Raw genomic sequence first — 17724 nt, 5'->3', positions numbered from 1 at the left:
ATCTCATATATAGAGGACTTACTTGGCTTCCTTGGTGGCTCAGACAGTAAAGAATATGCCTGCAATGGAGGATACCTGGATTCGAGCCCTGGGTCAGGAAGATCCCCTGGCAAAGGGAATGGAAACCCACTCCAGCATTCTTGCCTGGGAAATCCCATGGACACAGTAGCCTGGCAGGTCGGGCATGACTGTGAGTCGGACAAAGAGTCAGACACAACTTAGCATTTTCACTTCACTTGTACTCCTAGGGTCATAAAATTCTCTCTACAAGTTACTAGTGAAGCAAGAATCAATTCTGATGACCACATTCATCTTGTCAAATATCATTTAGAGCTTGCAAGCCAGATACCATGTGATCTTTCTCAGTATCCATCCCAAACTCTTTGCCTTACCCTTTTTTATAGAAGTTGTAAAGCTAACACATTTTTAGACTGCCTTGAAACTATGGGTGGCCATGTAACACTATTCTGGCCAATGAAACACAAGCAGGAATTCTTGCTCGAGATTTCTAATAAGGCCTTTGCTTTCTTAATACAATGGACAGCACCATCCAGCTTTATTTTACACTCTATCTTCCTTTTCTGCCTGAAATAAATGTGATGGATAGGCTTCCCTGGTGGCTCAAACAGAAAAGAGTCTGCCTGCAATGCAGGGGAAGATCCCCTGGAGAAGGAAATGGCAACTCACTCCTGTATTCTTGCCTGGACAATTCCATGGATATAGGAGGCTGGTGGGCTACTGTCCCATGGGGTTGCAAAGATTTGGACATGACTGAATGACTAAAACACACACACACACACACACACACACACTGGAGCTCTAGCAGCCATAGCAAGACAAGCAAAGTTAGAGACCAACATCCTTCACTTGACAAATCAACACTATCAATTACCTCTCAGATTTCTCATAGAAGCCCTGACAAATGGGTTTTCTAAGACTCAGAACCAAATGCAGTCCTTGACTGAGCAGGTAGGCATTGTGAAAATAGGGGAAAAAGGATAGGAGAGAGTCTCTGGGCCATGATTGTGTGAGCAGGGCATCTCTATAGGAGTTGGAAGCTTTAATGCAGTGTCCTCCACAGACAAGCTCAGGGCTCATTTCCTGCCTGAGAAACCTGGAGCACATGGAGCGATGAAACACATTTCTGGCTATTAACGCAGAATCAGTGGCAACTCCAGTGTTAATCCTGCATGCTGGAAATAAATTATGCTCTGTCTCCACTAGACCGAATCTCTACTAAAACAGCATTAATACCTATTTATATTTTTCTATCAATATTTCATAAATTTGAAGAGAAACAGCTTGAAAGAATTCAGATGATTTTTTTTCTCTATGTGTGCTTTCAGAGCATCAATTATTGCTGTGGGGCACCTTCAGCCTAGCCTGAAGCTGCAGTAAATCCCCCAGTTTTAACTTTGAAGATTTTAGAAATGCTAATAGTGGAATATGTATGAATTATTACTTTTGCTCTAGTGCAGTGATACTTTCCTGAAGAGTAAACAAAATCCTTATTCAACTCAAGAATGAATGATCATTGGCGGAGGGGCTTGGGTTGAGGGATGTGAGTGGAGAGTAACAGGGAGGGTGCGTGAATTTCTTAATAGCTTTGAACCTAGTTGCTCACCAAGTGAAGCATACAGCATAGGTGAAAAAAGAGTGTTAGTATAATGTCTTTATGTGTTTTTTCTAAATATTTCACCTTTTCTAACTCATCTGATTCTTATAAAAATATTACTTGGCAGGCAGATTAATTACAACTATTCACAGTTTTTAGATGGGGAAACCCAGCCATAAAGCATTTTTTTTCCCCTTGATGAGCTTCTCAGTGTTCTCACCACTCAGAATTGGTATTACAATGGAGATCTATCGGTCATGTCTATTACCTCATTGTCCTTCAAGCTTGGTAATTTAAAAAAAACATCTTGACTAACTTCCCTCATTCAACTCTTGAAAAGAACAACAATAACCAAAGGATAGAAATAATTGTGAATCTTTTTATATTTGCATCCAAATTGAACCAGAAGAGGTAAAGAGGGAATGAAAAAGGGAGGAAGGAGGATCAGAACTAGCAACTATTGAATACTTGTTATTATTATCAAGATTGCTGGGAAAAATATCAATAACCTCAGATATGCAGATAACACCACCCTTATGGCAAAAAGCAAAGAGGAACTAAAGAGCCTCTTGATGAAAGTGAAGGAAGAGAGTGAAAAAGCTGGGCTCCAAAATCACTGCAGATGGTGACTGCAGCCATGAAATTAAAAGACGCTTGCTCCTTGGAAGAAAAGCTATGACAAACCTAGACAGCATGTTAAAAAGCAGAGACATTACTTTACCAACAAAGTTCTGTCTAGTCAAAGATATTGCTTTTCCAGTAGTCATGTTTGGATGTGAGAATTGGGCCATAAAGAAAGCTGAGCAATTGAAGAACTGATGCTTTTGAATTGTGGTGTTGGAGAGTTCCTTGGACAGCAAGGAGATCAAAGCAGTCAATCCTAAAGGACATCAGTCCTGAATATTCATTGGAAGGATTGATGCTGAAGCTGAAGCTCCAATACTTTGGCCATCTGACCCGAAGAACTGATTCCTTAGAAAAGACCCTGATGCTGGGAAAGATTGAATGCAGGAGGAGAATGGGACGACAGAGGATGAGATGGTTGGATGGCATCACTACCTCAATGGACATGAGTTTGAGCAAGCTCTGGGAGTTGGTGATGGACAGGGAAGCCTGGCGTGCTGCAGTCCATGGGGTCACAAAGAGTCAGACACAACTGAGCAACTGAACTGAACTGAAGACTTGTTATAGACTGGGAAGGTGTGGGAGGTACAATGTATCATATCAGGGACTAGGAAAAGAACTATATATGAGGTGCCTTATTCCCATCTTATAGGTGGAGAGATACACTCAGAGAGGTTAGTCACTTGCCAGAGGTCAAGCAGCTAGAAGAATGATTATACTGAGGAATATGCTTTCAAAGTCTGTGATCTTGATAAAGAAAATGTAGTATATCAGTTCAGTTCAGTTCAGTCGCTCAGTCGTGTCTGACTCTTTGCAACCCCATGAACTGCAGCACATGCCAGGCCTCCCTGTCCATCATCAACTCCCGGAGTCCACCCAAACCCATGTCCATTGAGTCGGTGATGCCATCCAACCATCTCATCCTCTGTCATCTCCTTCTCCTCCTGCCCTCAATCTTTCCCAGGGTCTTTTCAAGTAGTCAGCTTTTCGCATGAGGTGGCCAAAGTATTGGATTTTGAGCTTCAACATCAGTCCTTCCAATGAACACTCAGGACTGATCTCCTTTAGGATGGACTGGTTGGATCTCCTTGCAGTCCAAGGGACTCTCAAGAGTCTTCTCCAACACTACAGTTCAAAAGCATCACTTCTTCGGCACTCAGCTTTCTTTATAGTCCAACTCTCACATCCATACACGACCACTGGAAAAACCATAGCCTTGACTAGATAGACCTTTGTTGACAAAGTAATGTCTCTGCTTTTTAACATGCTGTCTAGGATGGTCATAACTTTCCTTCCAAGGAATAAGTGTCTTTTAATTTCATGGCTGCAATCACCATCTGCAGTGATTTTGGAGCCCGGAAAAACAAAGTCAGCCACTGTTTCCCCATCTATTTGCCATGCAGTGACTGGACCAGATGCCATGATCTTAGTTTTCTGAATGTTGAGCTTTAAGCCAAATTTTTTCACTCTCCTCTTTCACTTTCATCAAGAGGCTCCTTAGTTCTTCTTCACTTTCTGCCATAAGGGTGGTGTCATCTGCATATCTGAGGTTCTTGATATTTCTCCCGGCAATCTTGATTCCAGCTTGTGTTTCTTCCAGCCCAGCGTTTCTCATGATGTACTCTGCATATAAGTTAAATAAGCATGGTGACATAAATGGAATATTATTCAGTCTTAAAAAGAAGGAAATTTTGCCACTTGTTACAACACAGAAGAACCTGGATGACATTCTGCTAAAGTGAAATATACCATGCATAATTCCATTTATATAAGGTACCTAAAATAGTGAAATTCATAGAAGTAGAGAATAGAAAGATGGTTGCCAAGGGTTGAGGAGAGGGGGGAATGGGGAGTTATCATTTAATTACTGTTATATACAATGAATAAGTTCTAAAAGTCTGCTGATACAGAGTGCCCATAGTAAATAATACTATATTGTACACTTGTAAATTTGTTGAGTGTAGATTTCATATCAAGTGTTCTTACCACAAACAAAAATGCACGTCACTTGTGCTTTTACAGGTACTTTTTGTGTTGTATCTAAGAGGCTTTTGTTTAACCCGAGGTCACAAAGGTTTACTTCTATAAAACTAGCTGTTTCCTTCTAGGTGTTTCATAGTTTGATACTCTATAAAATACTTTCATTTTTTTACTTGGAAGGGAGTCAGCCTTTTTGTTCTATTCAAACTTTTAACTGATTGGTTGAAGTCCATCACCTTAGGGAGGGTAATCTTCTTTTCTCAGTTTCCTGATTTAAAGGTTTATCTCATGAAAAACACCCTTACAGAAACACCAGAATTATGCTGATCATATATCTGGGGTAACTTTTGGTCCTGTCAAGTTGACACATAATAACTATTAAACTCCCTCATTCTCTCCTTTCTTCCCTTCTTGCCCCATCTTTCTGGCTGTAACTGCCCAGAATAGAACTTCCATTGCACTGAGCTGGGGTGTGGAATGTATGAGCATGTTGTGACTCAAATGCCATGGAGTCTTCTTATTCTTTTCAAGATTTATTAGAGTTTTCTTCAATACATGTTTCTCCATTTGCTGTATGCTGTTAAGATAATTTCTAGAGAATTTAAAATTTTAAATTCATCAGATAAAATGGAATCCATTCTCCCTCTCTCACTCCCTTTCTTCCTCCCTCCCTTCCTTCCTCCAACACATGTTTATTAAGGTCTCTAGCCCTGACATAGTCACATTAGAGGCAAGTATCTTATCCACCCATCCTTGTTTATCAAACTCTTTGGGGAAATAACTTGCAAAGATTGGAGGTCCAAGAACTCTGGATGTGAACACTGAATGCCAGCCCTTGAATTACCAGTGAAAAAAGGGTGGCCTGGAAAAGAGGTTTACAGTGGTAAGCATCAGACAGGGTCCTTTTTTATAATGGAATGTTGACTTCAAAAATCATCTGTTTTATGAGAGAGGTGGGAGGGGACATATGTATGCCTATGACTGGTTCATGTTGATGTATGGCAGAAATCATCACAATGTTGTAATCATCTTCCAATTAAATATTAAATTAAAAAATCATATATTCTGTGCCTTAGGGTAGTATATGGTCTAAAGCAGTAATCAAGTGTCTGTGCTTATTGTCTTCTGCAAAGGGTGAGTTTTTGTTGTTGATCATAACTTTTAGAATATTTTGTATGCCTAAATATAGCTAAAATTTCATTTTATAGATATTATACATTGTGTGTTTTACAGTAGTGATGTATTTAGATTTTCTCTGTAAATTACCTGTGTTCCAACATCAGAAAATTGAATAATGATTTTGTAATTTTCTTTATTAAAAGTAGCTAAAACAGTTGTTTTGAAACTAATGGGAGATGAACCGTCTCCAATTCAATCATGGATTTTAATCATGGATATTTGGGTGGGATATTTTGGAACCCAGATATTAAGAATAATTATTAGCTCCCGAAACAATGGGTGTTAATTGTGTGTGTTTCTACTTGTGTGTATTTATGTTCAATTCAAGAAATGGAGATTAAATGGTTTCTATCTACGAGAATCTGTGCCAGAGCCAGAAAAGTCCTCCATCAGCTTTCAGTCTACTTGGAGGGTGGGGAACATGCAAATAAGACGGTAGAAAGTCTAAGAAAGTCATATCATAGGTTGGAATAAATTCTGTGGAGTTTCAGAGAGGAGAGTAAATGCAATTTGTTGGAGGGCTCAGGATATGCACAAGGGAGGTGATATTGAGATTGTAAATATATGCACTTTGAGTCAGAATTAATTGCTTTTGTGTTCTTTGCATTTTCATTACAGTATTTGTTTCATTCAGCCTTAGCATACTTCATTGTTTGTATTTGCTTATTGACTAGTTTTAAAGCTTCTTGAGGACAGGGACCTTGTCTAACCATCTAATCTCCAGGGTAGTTGCTAAACAAATATTTGTTTAATTAAATGTAGCACTACGATGAAGAGAAAATTATTCAGAAGCTCAGAGCTCTAATCATATGGGTCAAAATACCTTTGATAAGAGGGTTTCAGATTAACATATAAATCCTATGCAGTAATTAACATGTTCATTTGAAAAGCAGTTAGGGCCCAGATAAAATCTGAAGCAATGAAAATATTTTTGAGTAGCAAAGGGGATGTGGCAGGATATCCTGGTCTACAGATACGTGGCAGAAAAAGGTGCTTGTAATAAACAATGATTGATGCACTTATTTTGTACCCATGAGTATACATTTAACTTTTGCTAAGGATTACCTATAGTGCCCACCTCCCTGTACAAGGCTGTGTTACAAGGTATGAGTAGATGAAGAAAACTTGGTTCATGCCCACAAGGAGGTTTTCAAAGTATGTTGAGATCAGAAATACATTATCAGCATTGTTTCTCTTGCTTCTGCCTTCTAATTTCTCATTAGTTGATTCTCACTACCCAGCATTGAGGAGGGCATGGAAACCCACTCCATTATTCTTGCCTGGAGAATCTCCTGGACAAGGGAGCCTGGTGGGCTACAGTCTATGGGGTCTCAAAGAGTGAGACATGACTGAAGCAACTGAGCACAGCACCCAGCACCCAGCATCTGCTACAGCCTGATTCTAAAGCTAACCCGAGTGAGGCGGAAATATAGCCTCATGTTCACTTTTCAGAAGGGCTTGAAAGTGAGTCCCACTCCTGGGATCCAGGACCCAAGACTCAGCCAAGGACCCTGGGATGTTGCTTCCTTGAGTCTTAACAGCTAGATTTGAAAGGGATACTGTTTTGTCATCACATGGATAGAATTGTAGTATTTGCTCCTCCATCTCTTTTATCTGGTCTGGCACCTTCCTTTTTCTGGACTTCCATCTTATCTCCCACTCTTCTGTCAGCCATATATTTCTGCACATTTTCTCTGGCCCTCTGGCCCCAAACATCAGTCTTCTTGGTTTCATTCAGTCTCTTTCCCTGAGGGTTAGGGTATTACCCTCGTATATCACACTGTGGGCCCCAACTCTATAGGAAATGGGTAGGTCTCCCCACACTGCCATTATTGTCTTCCTCCATTTCCTGAGAGTTCTTACTCTCCTCCTTTTAAAATTTGCTACTCAAATGCCCACTGTCAGACAAGCTCACCCAGGAGTAACAGTCTCATGAATTGTGCTAAATTTTCTGGACTCCTTGAATACCAAGTCTAGACCATCCAGCTTCCTTTCCCTAGGTCAGTCACTGCAGCTGGGCCAGATTCTGTGCCTCCTTATCACAATTTTTATCCTATCTGGTTTCTCTGCTCTTTCTTCCAGTCCCATATTTCTGAGGTCTCTTCAGACAAAGCTCAAGTCTAGACAGGTATCACCAAATTGATCTTGTATTAAATGATGCTCCCAATCTCATTAAAATAGTTTTCTTAGCAAGTATGCCCACATGCATTCAACTGTAAATCCATCATTTTTAAATATTAACTTTGTGTCCAAGTGTTGGTATTTCTTTTCAACCATTCATCCATCCATACATCCACCTATCCATCCTTCCAACAGATATTTAGCAAGAAACTATTGAAGTTAAGCTCTCTGGCTCAAATGATGATTGATAAATTAAAGCCATACAAAAACTCTGAAGATAAAACTCTGCTAGTTTCAGAGTTTCTAAGATGACAATGTGAATTCTTTAAATTTCTTACAATATAATTATGAATTATAAATTCTAGACCATGGAAGGTAACTTTGAGACTAAGCATATTTTAAGCTCAAGTAATAAAAATATGATCTTCACTCTATTATATGGGATTTTAAAGCTAATTGTTATGTGTCAGGTATTTTACATACTTTATGGGATAGATTTTATCATTATCCACAGTTTAAGATATGAAGATAAAAAATAGAGACTCAGAGAAATTTAGGTAACTGCCCCAAAGTCAGTTTTCAGAAAGCAGTAGAGAGAGACAATAAGTATTTCTTGGTCTAAAGTCCATGTTCTTACATCTTATATCACCTCTCTAATATTTGTTGTTGTTGCTCAGTTGCTAAGTTGTGTCTGACTCTTTGAGACCCAATGGACTGTGCACTCCAGGCTCCTCTGTCCTCCACTATCTCCCGGAGTTTGCTCAAATTCATGTCCATTGAGTAGGTGATGCTATCCTTTGCCTTCAGTCTTTCCCAGCATCAGGGTCTTTTCCAAGAAGTCTGCTCTTCACAGCAGGTGGCCAAAGTATTGGAGCTTCAGCTTCAGTATCAGTCCTTCCAATGAATATTCAGGGTTGATTTTGTGGAGGATTGATTGGTTTGATCTCCTTGCTGGCTAAGGGACTCTCAAGAGTCTTCTCCAGCACCACAATTCAAAAGCATCAATTATTTGGCACTCAGCCTTCTTTATGGTCAACTCTCACATCCATACATGTGCTATGCTGTGCTTAGTTGCTCTGTCATGTCTAACTCTTTGCAACCCTATGGATTGTAGCCTGCCAGACTCCTCTGTCCATGGGAATTCTCTAGGCAAGAATACTGGTGTGGGTTACCATGCCCACCTCCAGGGGATCTTCCCAACCCAGAACTGAAACAGAGTCTTCTGCATTGCATGTGGATTCTCTACCAGCTGAGCTACCAGGGAAGCCCCATACATGACTACTGGAAAAAACACAGCTTTGACTATATAAACCTTTGTCGTCAAAGCAATGTCTCTGCTTTTCAATATGCTGTCTAGGTTTGTCATAGCTTTCCTTCCAAGGAGCAAGTGTCATTTAATTTTATGGTTGCAGTCATCATCCGCAGTGATTTTGGAGCCCAGCAAAATAAAATCTGTCACTGCTTCTACTTCTTCCCCATCTATTTGCATGAAGTGATGTGACCTGATGCCATGATCTTAGTGTTTTTTTTGTTTCTTAAGTTGAGTTTCAAGCCAGCTTTTCACTCTCCTCTTTCACCCTCATCAAGAGGCTCTTTAAGTTCTCTTCACTTTCTGGCATTACAGAGATATCATTTGCATATCTGAAGTTGTTGATATTTTTCCTGGCAACCTTGATTCCAGCTTGATTCATGCAGCCCAGCATTTTGCATGATGTACTCTGCATAGAAGTTAAATAAGCAGGGTGACAATATACAGCCTTGTCATACTCCTTTCCCAATTTTGAACCAGTCCATTGTTCCATGTCTGGTCCTAACTGTTGCTTCTTGACCTGCATATGGCTTTCTCAGGAGACAGGTAAGGTGATCTGGTACTCCCATCTCTAAGAATTTTCCACAGTCTGCTGTGATCCACACCAAAGTTTTAGCACAGTCAATGAAGCAGAAATAGATGTTTTTTCTGGAATTCCCTTGCTTTCTCCATGATCCAATGAATCTTGGAAATTTGATCTCTGGTTCCTCTGCCTTTTCTAAACCCTACTTGTACTTCTAATGTGTAATGGAGATTAAAAGCAGAATTTGAATTTTTACAATATGATTCTATTAGAATATTTTCTTATTTTTTTTAAAGTGGTGGTTTTTAAAATTCACCCTGATAAATCTATCCTTATAAGGTAATGTTATGTGGTCATCTCCCAACAGCAACCCTGCGCCCAGTATTCATGTAGTATTTAAATAATTGGGATTGCAGCTAAAGAAAGGGATTTGACCAGTAAAAAGAAAATACATGACTTTACTTCTTCTCAGGAACTTTTCTTGTGGTGCAGTATCTCTGCCTTTCACTCAAATTTTAACAGCTCTGAATTTTTTACCAAACTTTATCATGCCCTTTATGCAGTCTCCTAGCCCATGGCAGACAGCATAAGGCTGATGAAGGCATGGAACTGCAAGAAATCATAGCTGCTGTGTTTTGGTGAGAGAATGTGGGAAAACTATAATAGCAGGCAAAGGAACTAAGAAAACAGTATTTGAGAGATCATTTATTGTCAGACCCTAGATACACCTGCCTCAGTAAGGCATTGTTGTATGATAATTGCCTCTTTACAACCATTTTAAAGGGAACTGGTGCATAGCAATGCACATAATGATGACTTTGGGAACCAAGTAAAAAATTAAAATATATTCCAGTTCTTTCTCTTGGAAAGCAGGAAAGTATATACCGCATGAGTGTGTGGAAATCCAAAATGGTTTTAGGGCTTTACAGAATAAGCTTCTATTACTAGAAAAATGCATTCATTTGAAATATGCATCCCAGTGCTACTTCTTACTCTCCCTGTGACATTGGGAAAGTTCTTGTTTCTCATAGACTGTTCCTTTCTCTTTAAAACGAGGCTTATAGTAATGATGATAGGTTGATTGTGATGATTAACTTTGATCAAGCGCTAGCACAACTCCTAATGTATGGTAAGTACTGAAAAAAAGAGTTTGTTATTAAATTTCAGGTTCTGACCATTTACATTTTGCCCATGTTTTTACTTGGATCCTTGGATTTAAGTTTTTTGCATTTTAGAGTTAAAGAAAATTCATCTGCAGAGAGGTGTGTTTATTAGGGAGCTTTTTTACAGTATCTTGAGTTCCATCCCTGACTGATTTCCTTATTACTTCTTATGATTACATGAGACTCAGTTACATTTCTCATCTCTTTTTTTCCTCTCACCCAGTCACTGCATAGGTACCACACGGCAGCCATGATCTAGTTTGAAGAGCACGAGGCCAGTCTTTAGAGACACAGATTTTATTATGTCTTTACCTGTAACTATGTGAATTCACATAAGCAGCTTAACTTCTCTGGGCTTTCTCAGTCTGAGTTATTCCCTAATATTCTTATAATCTGTTTTTATAGCATTTTCTATCAGTCTTTAGAATTATTTTAATACTTTATTTGGATAAATTTAAATATATTCATACAATAGTGTTTGTGTGGACTCTGGGGTCAGTTTGACTAGCTCCAATACTTACTAGTTCTGTGAAGGCAAACAAATTACTTAACTTGTTTGTATCTCTTTTTACTTATTTATAAAATGGAGATAAAAGTATCTACTTCGTAGGCTTGCTATAAGGATAAAAAAATTGGTAATGTACCTGCAGCATTTGAAATCATGCCTAGCTTATAGTAAAAGCCCAAGAAGGGATATGGAGATGAATACATTTTTAAAGAGCTGGCAGTTTCTTGGGGGAGATTAAAGCATATACCAACAACAAGGAGGAGTATGATACATGTTCATTAGAGGAGAAATTGTAGAACCTGGTGGAGCATGGAGAAAGGAGCAATTAATTTCAACTGAAAGGACCAGGGAAGGTGTCATGAATTCGGTCAGCTGTGGTCTGAATATGGAGGAGGGAGTTGGATGTCAAGGGAATAATTTCTTGGTGAAAGAAACAAAAAGAATCAAGTGAGAAAACATAGAAACTACCCAGTGTGCAACTCTCTTTAGCTGCAGTGTTGATGCTGAATGAGGGTGTGAACTGGGAGATGAAATTGGGAAAATGACCTGGGATTAGATCAGCAAGAGGTTCACAAAGGGGTGCAGAGTTGACGCCATGGGTAGTAGGAAGCATTGAAGGATACTGAAGCAATAAGATCCCATTTGTGAGCTAAGAAAAAGACTCAGGTGATTCTGTCAAGGAGGAATTCGAGGAGAGAGAAACTGGAGTCAGGGAGGACAGTCAGGGGCCGTTGGAAAGTCTAGTGAGAGATTCACATGTGTTCGTGCTCAGTCATGTCCAACTCTTTGTGACCCCATGGACTGTAGCCCCCAGGTTCTTCTGTTCATGGAATTGTCCAGGAGAGAATACTGCAATTGGTTGCCATTTCCTGCCCCAGGGCATCTTCCCGACCCAGGGATCGAACCCAAGTCTCTTGCATCTCCTGCATTGGCAGGCAGTTGAGGGTCTAAACTGGAGAAGTGGTGGCAGTGGTGAAGAGAAAGGCTAGACCTGAGATCTGGAAAAATAGGTGCTGCCTTGTAAGTTCTCCTACCTACACATTGTTCCTTCTTCTCCATGCTATGGCTCCTCCTGTCTACCTTTCCCGGTTCTGTGCATCTCCTGTGGTGATCTCGCTGTACTCATTAACCCACCTGTATAAAGGTTTGAATGGCAAGACCTCAGTGATTTAGGAAGCTGACAGCTTTTATCCCCACTTTTTTATAAGGCAGGGGATATTTTAGAAGCAGAAGACAATGACACAACAGATAGTTTTTGTTTAATTGAGAGGCTTCCAAGCAATAACTAACCTGAAAGCCTTCCTTTTCTTATAGGACACCACACTACTGAGAGGTGCTGTTGAGCCTCCTCATTATGTATCTTCAATGGATACTGTGTAACAGGAATTTTGTGGGGGGAATTCTGTATTGCAGCGTCTGAGGTATGGACATACTGTCTTTCATCATTGCCTGGGTTTGGTAATAGCAAATGTGAAAGGGAACATCTAGATCAATAGAGTTAACTATTATAGGTGGCATCTATGCTTTGCAAGGCAGATGTTCTCTCTACTTGAAAGAGTACATTTTAAGCAACTGAAGGTCACAAGGATTCTCTTTAATTAGTCATACCTGGTCTGACAAAAGAAGGTGAAATTCATGAATCTCTGTGAAATAATGAATCAGAAACCAATCAGTGAACACTGATGAAACAGAATAACAAAAGAAGATCAGAACCAGGTAGAAACAACTTTGGGCGCTTAACGACTTTAGAGTAACAACAATGCCCTGATGAGAAGAGATTTCTACTGTATGGTTCTTAGCTTCATTGACAATTATTCTGCATTGAATGCATGATTATGTATGTATACATATAGATATATGCATAGATGTATATGTACCTAATACACATCTATGTCAATGATGCAAGATTCATTCAACAAACTTTCCTTAACACTTTCTGTGTGATAGACACTATCTCTTCAGATAGATACTCAGATAGAGGTACTGAGGATAAAATAGTCAACAAAAACAGACCAAGTCCTGAAGAACTTATATTCTAGTAGGAGAAATAGACAATAAATATATGTTGAATCAGGAGATGATAAACTCTAAGACTAAAAATAGAGAACATGTTAGAGGGGTCACAGAATGAAAGGCAGAAGCAGGGTTACATTTCATATAGTATGTCTTTAGTGTGGTGATGTCTGAGCCAAGAATTGAAGAAGGCTTGCAGAGATATGGGAAAGAAAAGTGGTCCAGCCAGAGGGGACAGGAAGAGCAAAACCCTGAGGTGAGGTGTCTTGGTGTTTTTGAGGAACAGCGATGAGGCAGGGTAGTAGGAGCAGAGAGAGGGAGAGGAGATGTAAGGAGACGAGGTCAGAGGAACAGCTATGTCTTTTGGGCCCTTGAAGGATAGGTAAGGACTCGCATTTTATGGTAAGTGAGATGAGAAGCTTCTGGAAGCATATTATTAATACTTTATGCTGACTGCATAGAGTTAATTTTATAACTTGCATCTAATGCTTCATGACCTATTTTTGCATCTAAAAATTCCTAAAATAAGGTATGCCCATATCTAGTCCTCTTCTGTCTTGTTTGCCATTTTTTCATCAACAGTGCCCCACCCAGCACACTGCAGAGGCACTCTGAATGCTGTTCTAGGTCCTGCCACTGTATCCTTGGACAGTTTTAGTAAACCACTCTTCAGTTCTCCCACCAAGAAAATGGAAATACTCTCACCAAACTCGCTTTATTAATGGTATAACAAGAAAAAAAAAAGAAAATAATACCCAAACTCATGATCTGATAATATTCTTTGTCTTTACATAATTGCCATAGGGTTTCCCTTGTAGCTCAGCTGGTAAAGAATCTGCCTGCAATGTGAGAGATCTGGGTTCAATCCCTGGGTTGGGAGGATTCCCTGGAGAAGGGAAAGGCTACCCACTCCAGTATTCTGGCCTGGAGAATTCTATGGACTGTATAGTCCATGGGGTCGTAAAGGGTCAGACACAACTGAGCGACTTTCACTTTCACTTTAGCATGTAGTAGGTATGCAATAAAAACTTGTGGAATTGAATTAAAATGGTAAAATGGGAGGATATGTAAAATTTTCTCCACGTTTCTTTAGGGCTAAAATAATTTTATTTGCTCAGCTCAAAATATACTCTTTCTGGGGAGCATCACTCTTGATACCCAAAAAGTGAATTATTCTTGTTTTCATAATGCTCCCATGATGCTCCTTTTTAAGAATTTATTTAACTCTTTAAGTTAGAGAATGAAGTGGTTGATTCCACTTAGATTTGTACTTTTGATGATGCTATGGATAATGTATATCTAATTACTCTTTTCACAAAATTTAGCCAAGAATTTTAGCATACGCCTTCTCTTGTTAAACTTTGCAGAATGTTCCATGATACTTCTTTTGTGTGCTTTGAGTCTAGCTTTTGTGGTAAATTGTTTGCAAAAATGGTGAGGAATTCTTCCTCTTCCTATAGGATGCCCTTTTGTGATGTGGTTTGCAGCAACTCCTGTCAAGAGATGGTATCAATTTCTCTACACCCTGAACCTGGGCTTGGGGATATGATTTGCTTTGCCAGTGGGACGTTAACACCTGTGATGTGAGTAGAACATTTAAAAATATAGCACACAGTACCCTCCCTGGCTGCTCTTGGTAACCCTGGGACTACTACTAATTACCTGCTGGATGATAACATACGGCCAGTTACCATTTTTTGCTACTAGCAATAGACAATCAACCACAAGACATGCCAATGAGGCTACTCTCAGCTGACACATGATTGAGCCTGACCAACAACATGTGGACCAGAGATGAACCACGTCAGCTGAGACTAACTCACATTGCTTTTTTTGGGAGCTTTGCAAAAGTCATCTCATTAGCATAAGCCCAATTGCAGTGGGAAGGGGCTTGTTATGAACAACAAGACCCCATTTCACCTTTATGGCTAAGAGGTGATTTCAGGAAGAAGACTAGAGACCAAGTATCACCAAAGATGTTCCCATCGCTCTTATAGCTCAAGAAATTGCTAAGGTTTTGGGAATTGTGAGCCAGAAACCATGGATGAAGATTAAATATATATGAGAAATGTATTTTGGGCGTCTGAGTGACTAATATATCTATACTGTAAACCACAATATTGCAGACTAGTCCTCCTACATCCACTTTTCTCTTTTTCTTTATTAATAAACCTCCACACTTCCTCCACTTCCCCATATGTGAGTTTTATCTGGGCACATGCCTGTCCAGCTGGAGACTAAATTTCCCAGCTTCTCTTGCAGCTAAGGTGTGATCATAGACAAAGTTTTGACCTGTGGGTTGTGAAGGGGAGAGATGTGTGGTAAGAAAGCTGCTGCTTTCCATTCTCTTTTCTTTCCTTTCATTTCCCCCTCCCCATTCTCTCAGGCTGGGAAATGGAGTCACCTTAGACCCAGAGATGGAAGCCACATGTTAAGGGTGGCAGAGATAACCCACAAACTCAGATCCCAGAATGACTTTGTAAATCAGATCTCTTATTCATCCTGAAGTGCTTACCTATGACTGGTCTGTTATGTGAGAGAAAAATGCACTTCTGTCTTAAGTATGCCACTATATTTTGAGGCCTCTACCCTAACTCATGCGTTAACACTGCAGACATAAACACATAAACATACACTACCTCATATAGTACTTAGAACTCAAGAGTTCAATAAATGCTAAATTCTTGCCTTTATTCAATAACAGTGACTGAGCTCCTATTGTGTATTAGGCAAAAAGTTGCACAGATGATTACTTTTTTTGGAGGGGGTTTGGAGCTAACAAATGAGAAGAGAAAGATAGAAAAAAACCAACAAAAAAGGGAAATTAAAGGTGAAGAGTACCATAACAGACTACTCTGTCAGGGGTGCTATACAGAGAAAATGAAAGGATTTGGATATCTCTTAAAAGTTTGCTGCAGTAGGATGAAACACAAATCATGAAACGAGCCATCCATTCAATACACCTGTACAATTTCTTTCACCGAGTTTGGAGGCCTCCTCTCACTTGTGTCTGGGTCACTGACCTTGAGCTGGGGCGGGGGTAGGGGTGGCTACTGCTTACTGTTTTGTCACTGCAGAGTTCCAACACTGGCTTTTCAGAGGGTTTGTGTGTCAGGTGTAGGGGTGGTAGTAGGAATGAAGGTTAGGTTTAGAGGATTACTGACAATCCTGTAATAACTTTTGAAATAGCTTTTCAGATCAATTCCCATTCATTTCCCACTTTTCAGAGCAAAGAGGGCCAGAGAAGGATCAACAGTTATGAGAAAAACTAAGAGGAAAAAACTCCACTCACCACAACTGGAAATGGAAGATATCTCTTTATTCTCATGTCCCATTTTCTTTCCTCAACCATCTCTGGTGGCTTGTTTGTGTTTTCCTCCTATCATCCACAATGGTTTTTATTTTATATTGAGAATATCCTGGGGAAAAGATACTAAATGAGAAATCATTGCAAAAATTCCAGAAGAGAACATCTATAATATCTTGGGTGTTAACTAAGAGATGCTAAGCATGAAAAAGAATTCATGCCAAATTAGGTAGTTCTATTTCATCTAATTGCACAAAATTTCCTGTCATGCTCATTTACAGTCATGTTTTTTTTTTTAAATCTTGAGTTATAACAGCCTTGATTTTTATGATAACTTGCCCAACTATGTCCTACATTTAAAAAATACCTTTCATATTCAGGTTGTAAGTATATGTTTGTGCTAAGTTGCTTCAGTTGTGTCCAACTCTGCAACCCTATGGAATATAGCCTGCCAGGCTCCTCTGTCCATAGGCTTCTTGAGGCAAGAGTACTGGAGTGGGTTGCTATGCCCTCCTCCAGGGAATGTTTCTGACCCAGGGATCAAACCCACATCTCTTATATCTTCTGCATTGGTAGGTAGGTTCTTTACCACTAGTGCCACCTGGGAAGCCCTGTAAGGTGTATGTTTTAATACAAATCATTCGTCCTGTGTAGGCCTCAGTTTCCTTATCTGTAAAATGACTAGATTATCTCTGAAATCTCCTTTGGGCCCCCAATTCCATACTTTGAGTCCCCTTACAAACATATTGATTAAAGTCTGGTGACAACTGTAGCTACAATGACAACAGAATAATGAAGCATATTAACAGTGGTGTTAATGTAATAATCAGCTGTGTTTTGTTCCATATGGAAATTTATTTCAACAATTAAGCCAAACTCCATCTGTTTTGGCATACACAAGTTTTCAGATGGGTTCCTGAACCACATCTTTGGAAATGACTTCACGTTTTTCAAATACTGCTACCATCAATAAATGACAACTGTGTGGAATCTTTCTGATTAAAAAAAAAACAAAAAACCACTGATGCCAAAGCCCATCCTATTGGACAAAGGGAATGTTTTGCTTATTTGACCTTACAGATATGTTGCACGGTCTAATCGATGGACCCAGAAAAGGAAGATAAATCTCCGTGTCAGCATGGGGGGAACATGCATGGTGTGCTGGTTTCTAGAGCAGGCAAAGCCTCAACCCTGTCAGCAGCAGGTTTCTGTTTTTCTGACCTGAGGATCCTGTTGGGACAGGATGTGCCTCAATCTATGATGGAGACAAGACAAATGGTACGTTCCACACATCTGGCTGGGGTGCCTTTCTTGGGCCTGGCTTGAGCTGCATTGGCAGAATAGCAATAGGGAACATTTGTCTTTATCTTTATAACACTTGA

General features: G+C 39.7%; 1 long non-coding RNA gene across 1 annotated transcript in view; it reads left to right on the top strand.

Annotated features, from left to right (window-relative positions):
* LOC145546965 (uncharacterized) overlaps nt 1-17363 on the top strand; it is a 473665-nt gene extending 456302 nt beyond the window's left edge. Inside the window, exon 7 of the long non-coding RNA XR_014083422.1 lies at nt 14496-17363. This is a non-coding gene — a long non-coding RNA (uncharacterized LOC145546965). The remainder of the gene's footprint in view (nt 1-14495) is intronic.
* The last annotated feature ends 361 nt before the right edge of the window (nt 17364-17724 follow it).

Source organism: Giraffa tippelskirchi, chromosome 4, assembly GCF_054371585.1.
Source record: "Giraffa tippelskirchi isolate mGirTip1 chromosome 4, T2T-mGirTip1v1.2.pri, whole genome shotgun sequence".
In the NCBI taxonomy this organism is placed as follows: Eukaryota; Metazoa; Chordata; class Mammalia; order Artiodactyla; family Giraffidae; genus Giraffa; species Giraffa tippelskirchi.
The sequence above is the reverse complement of the archived record's forward strand: the minus strand, read 5'-3'. Positions and strand labels throughout refer to the sequence as shown.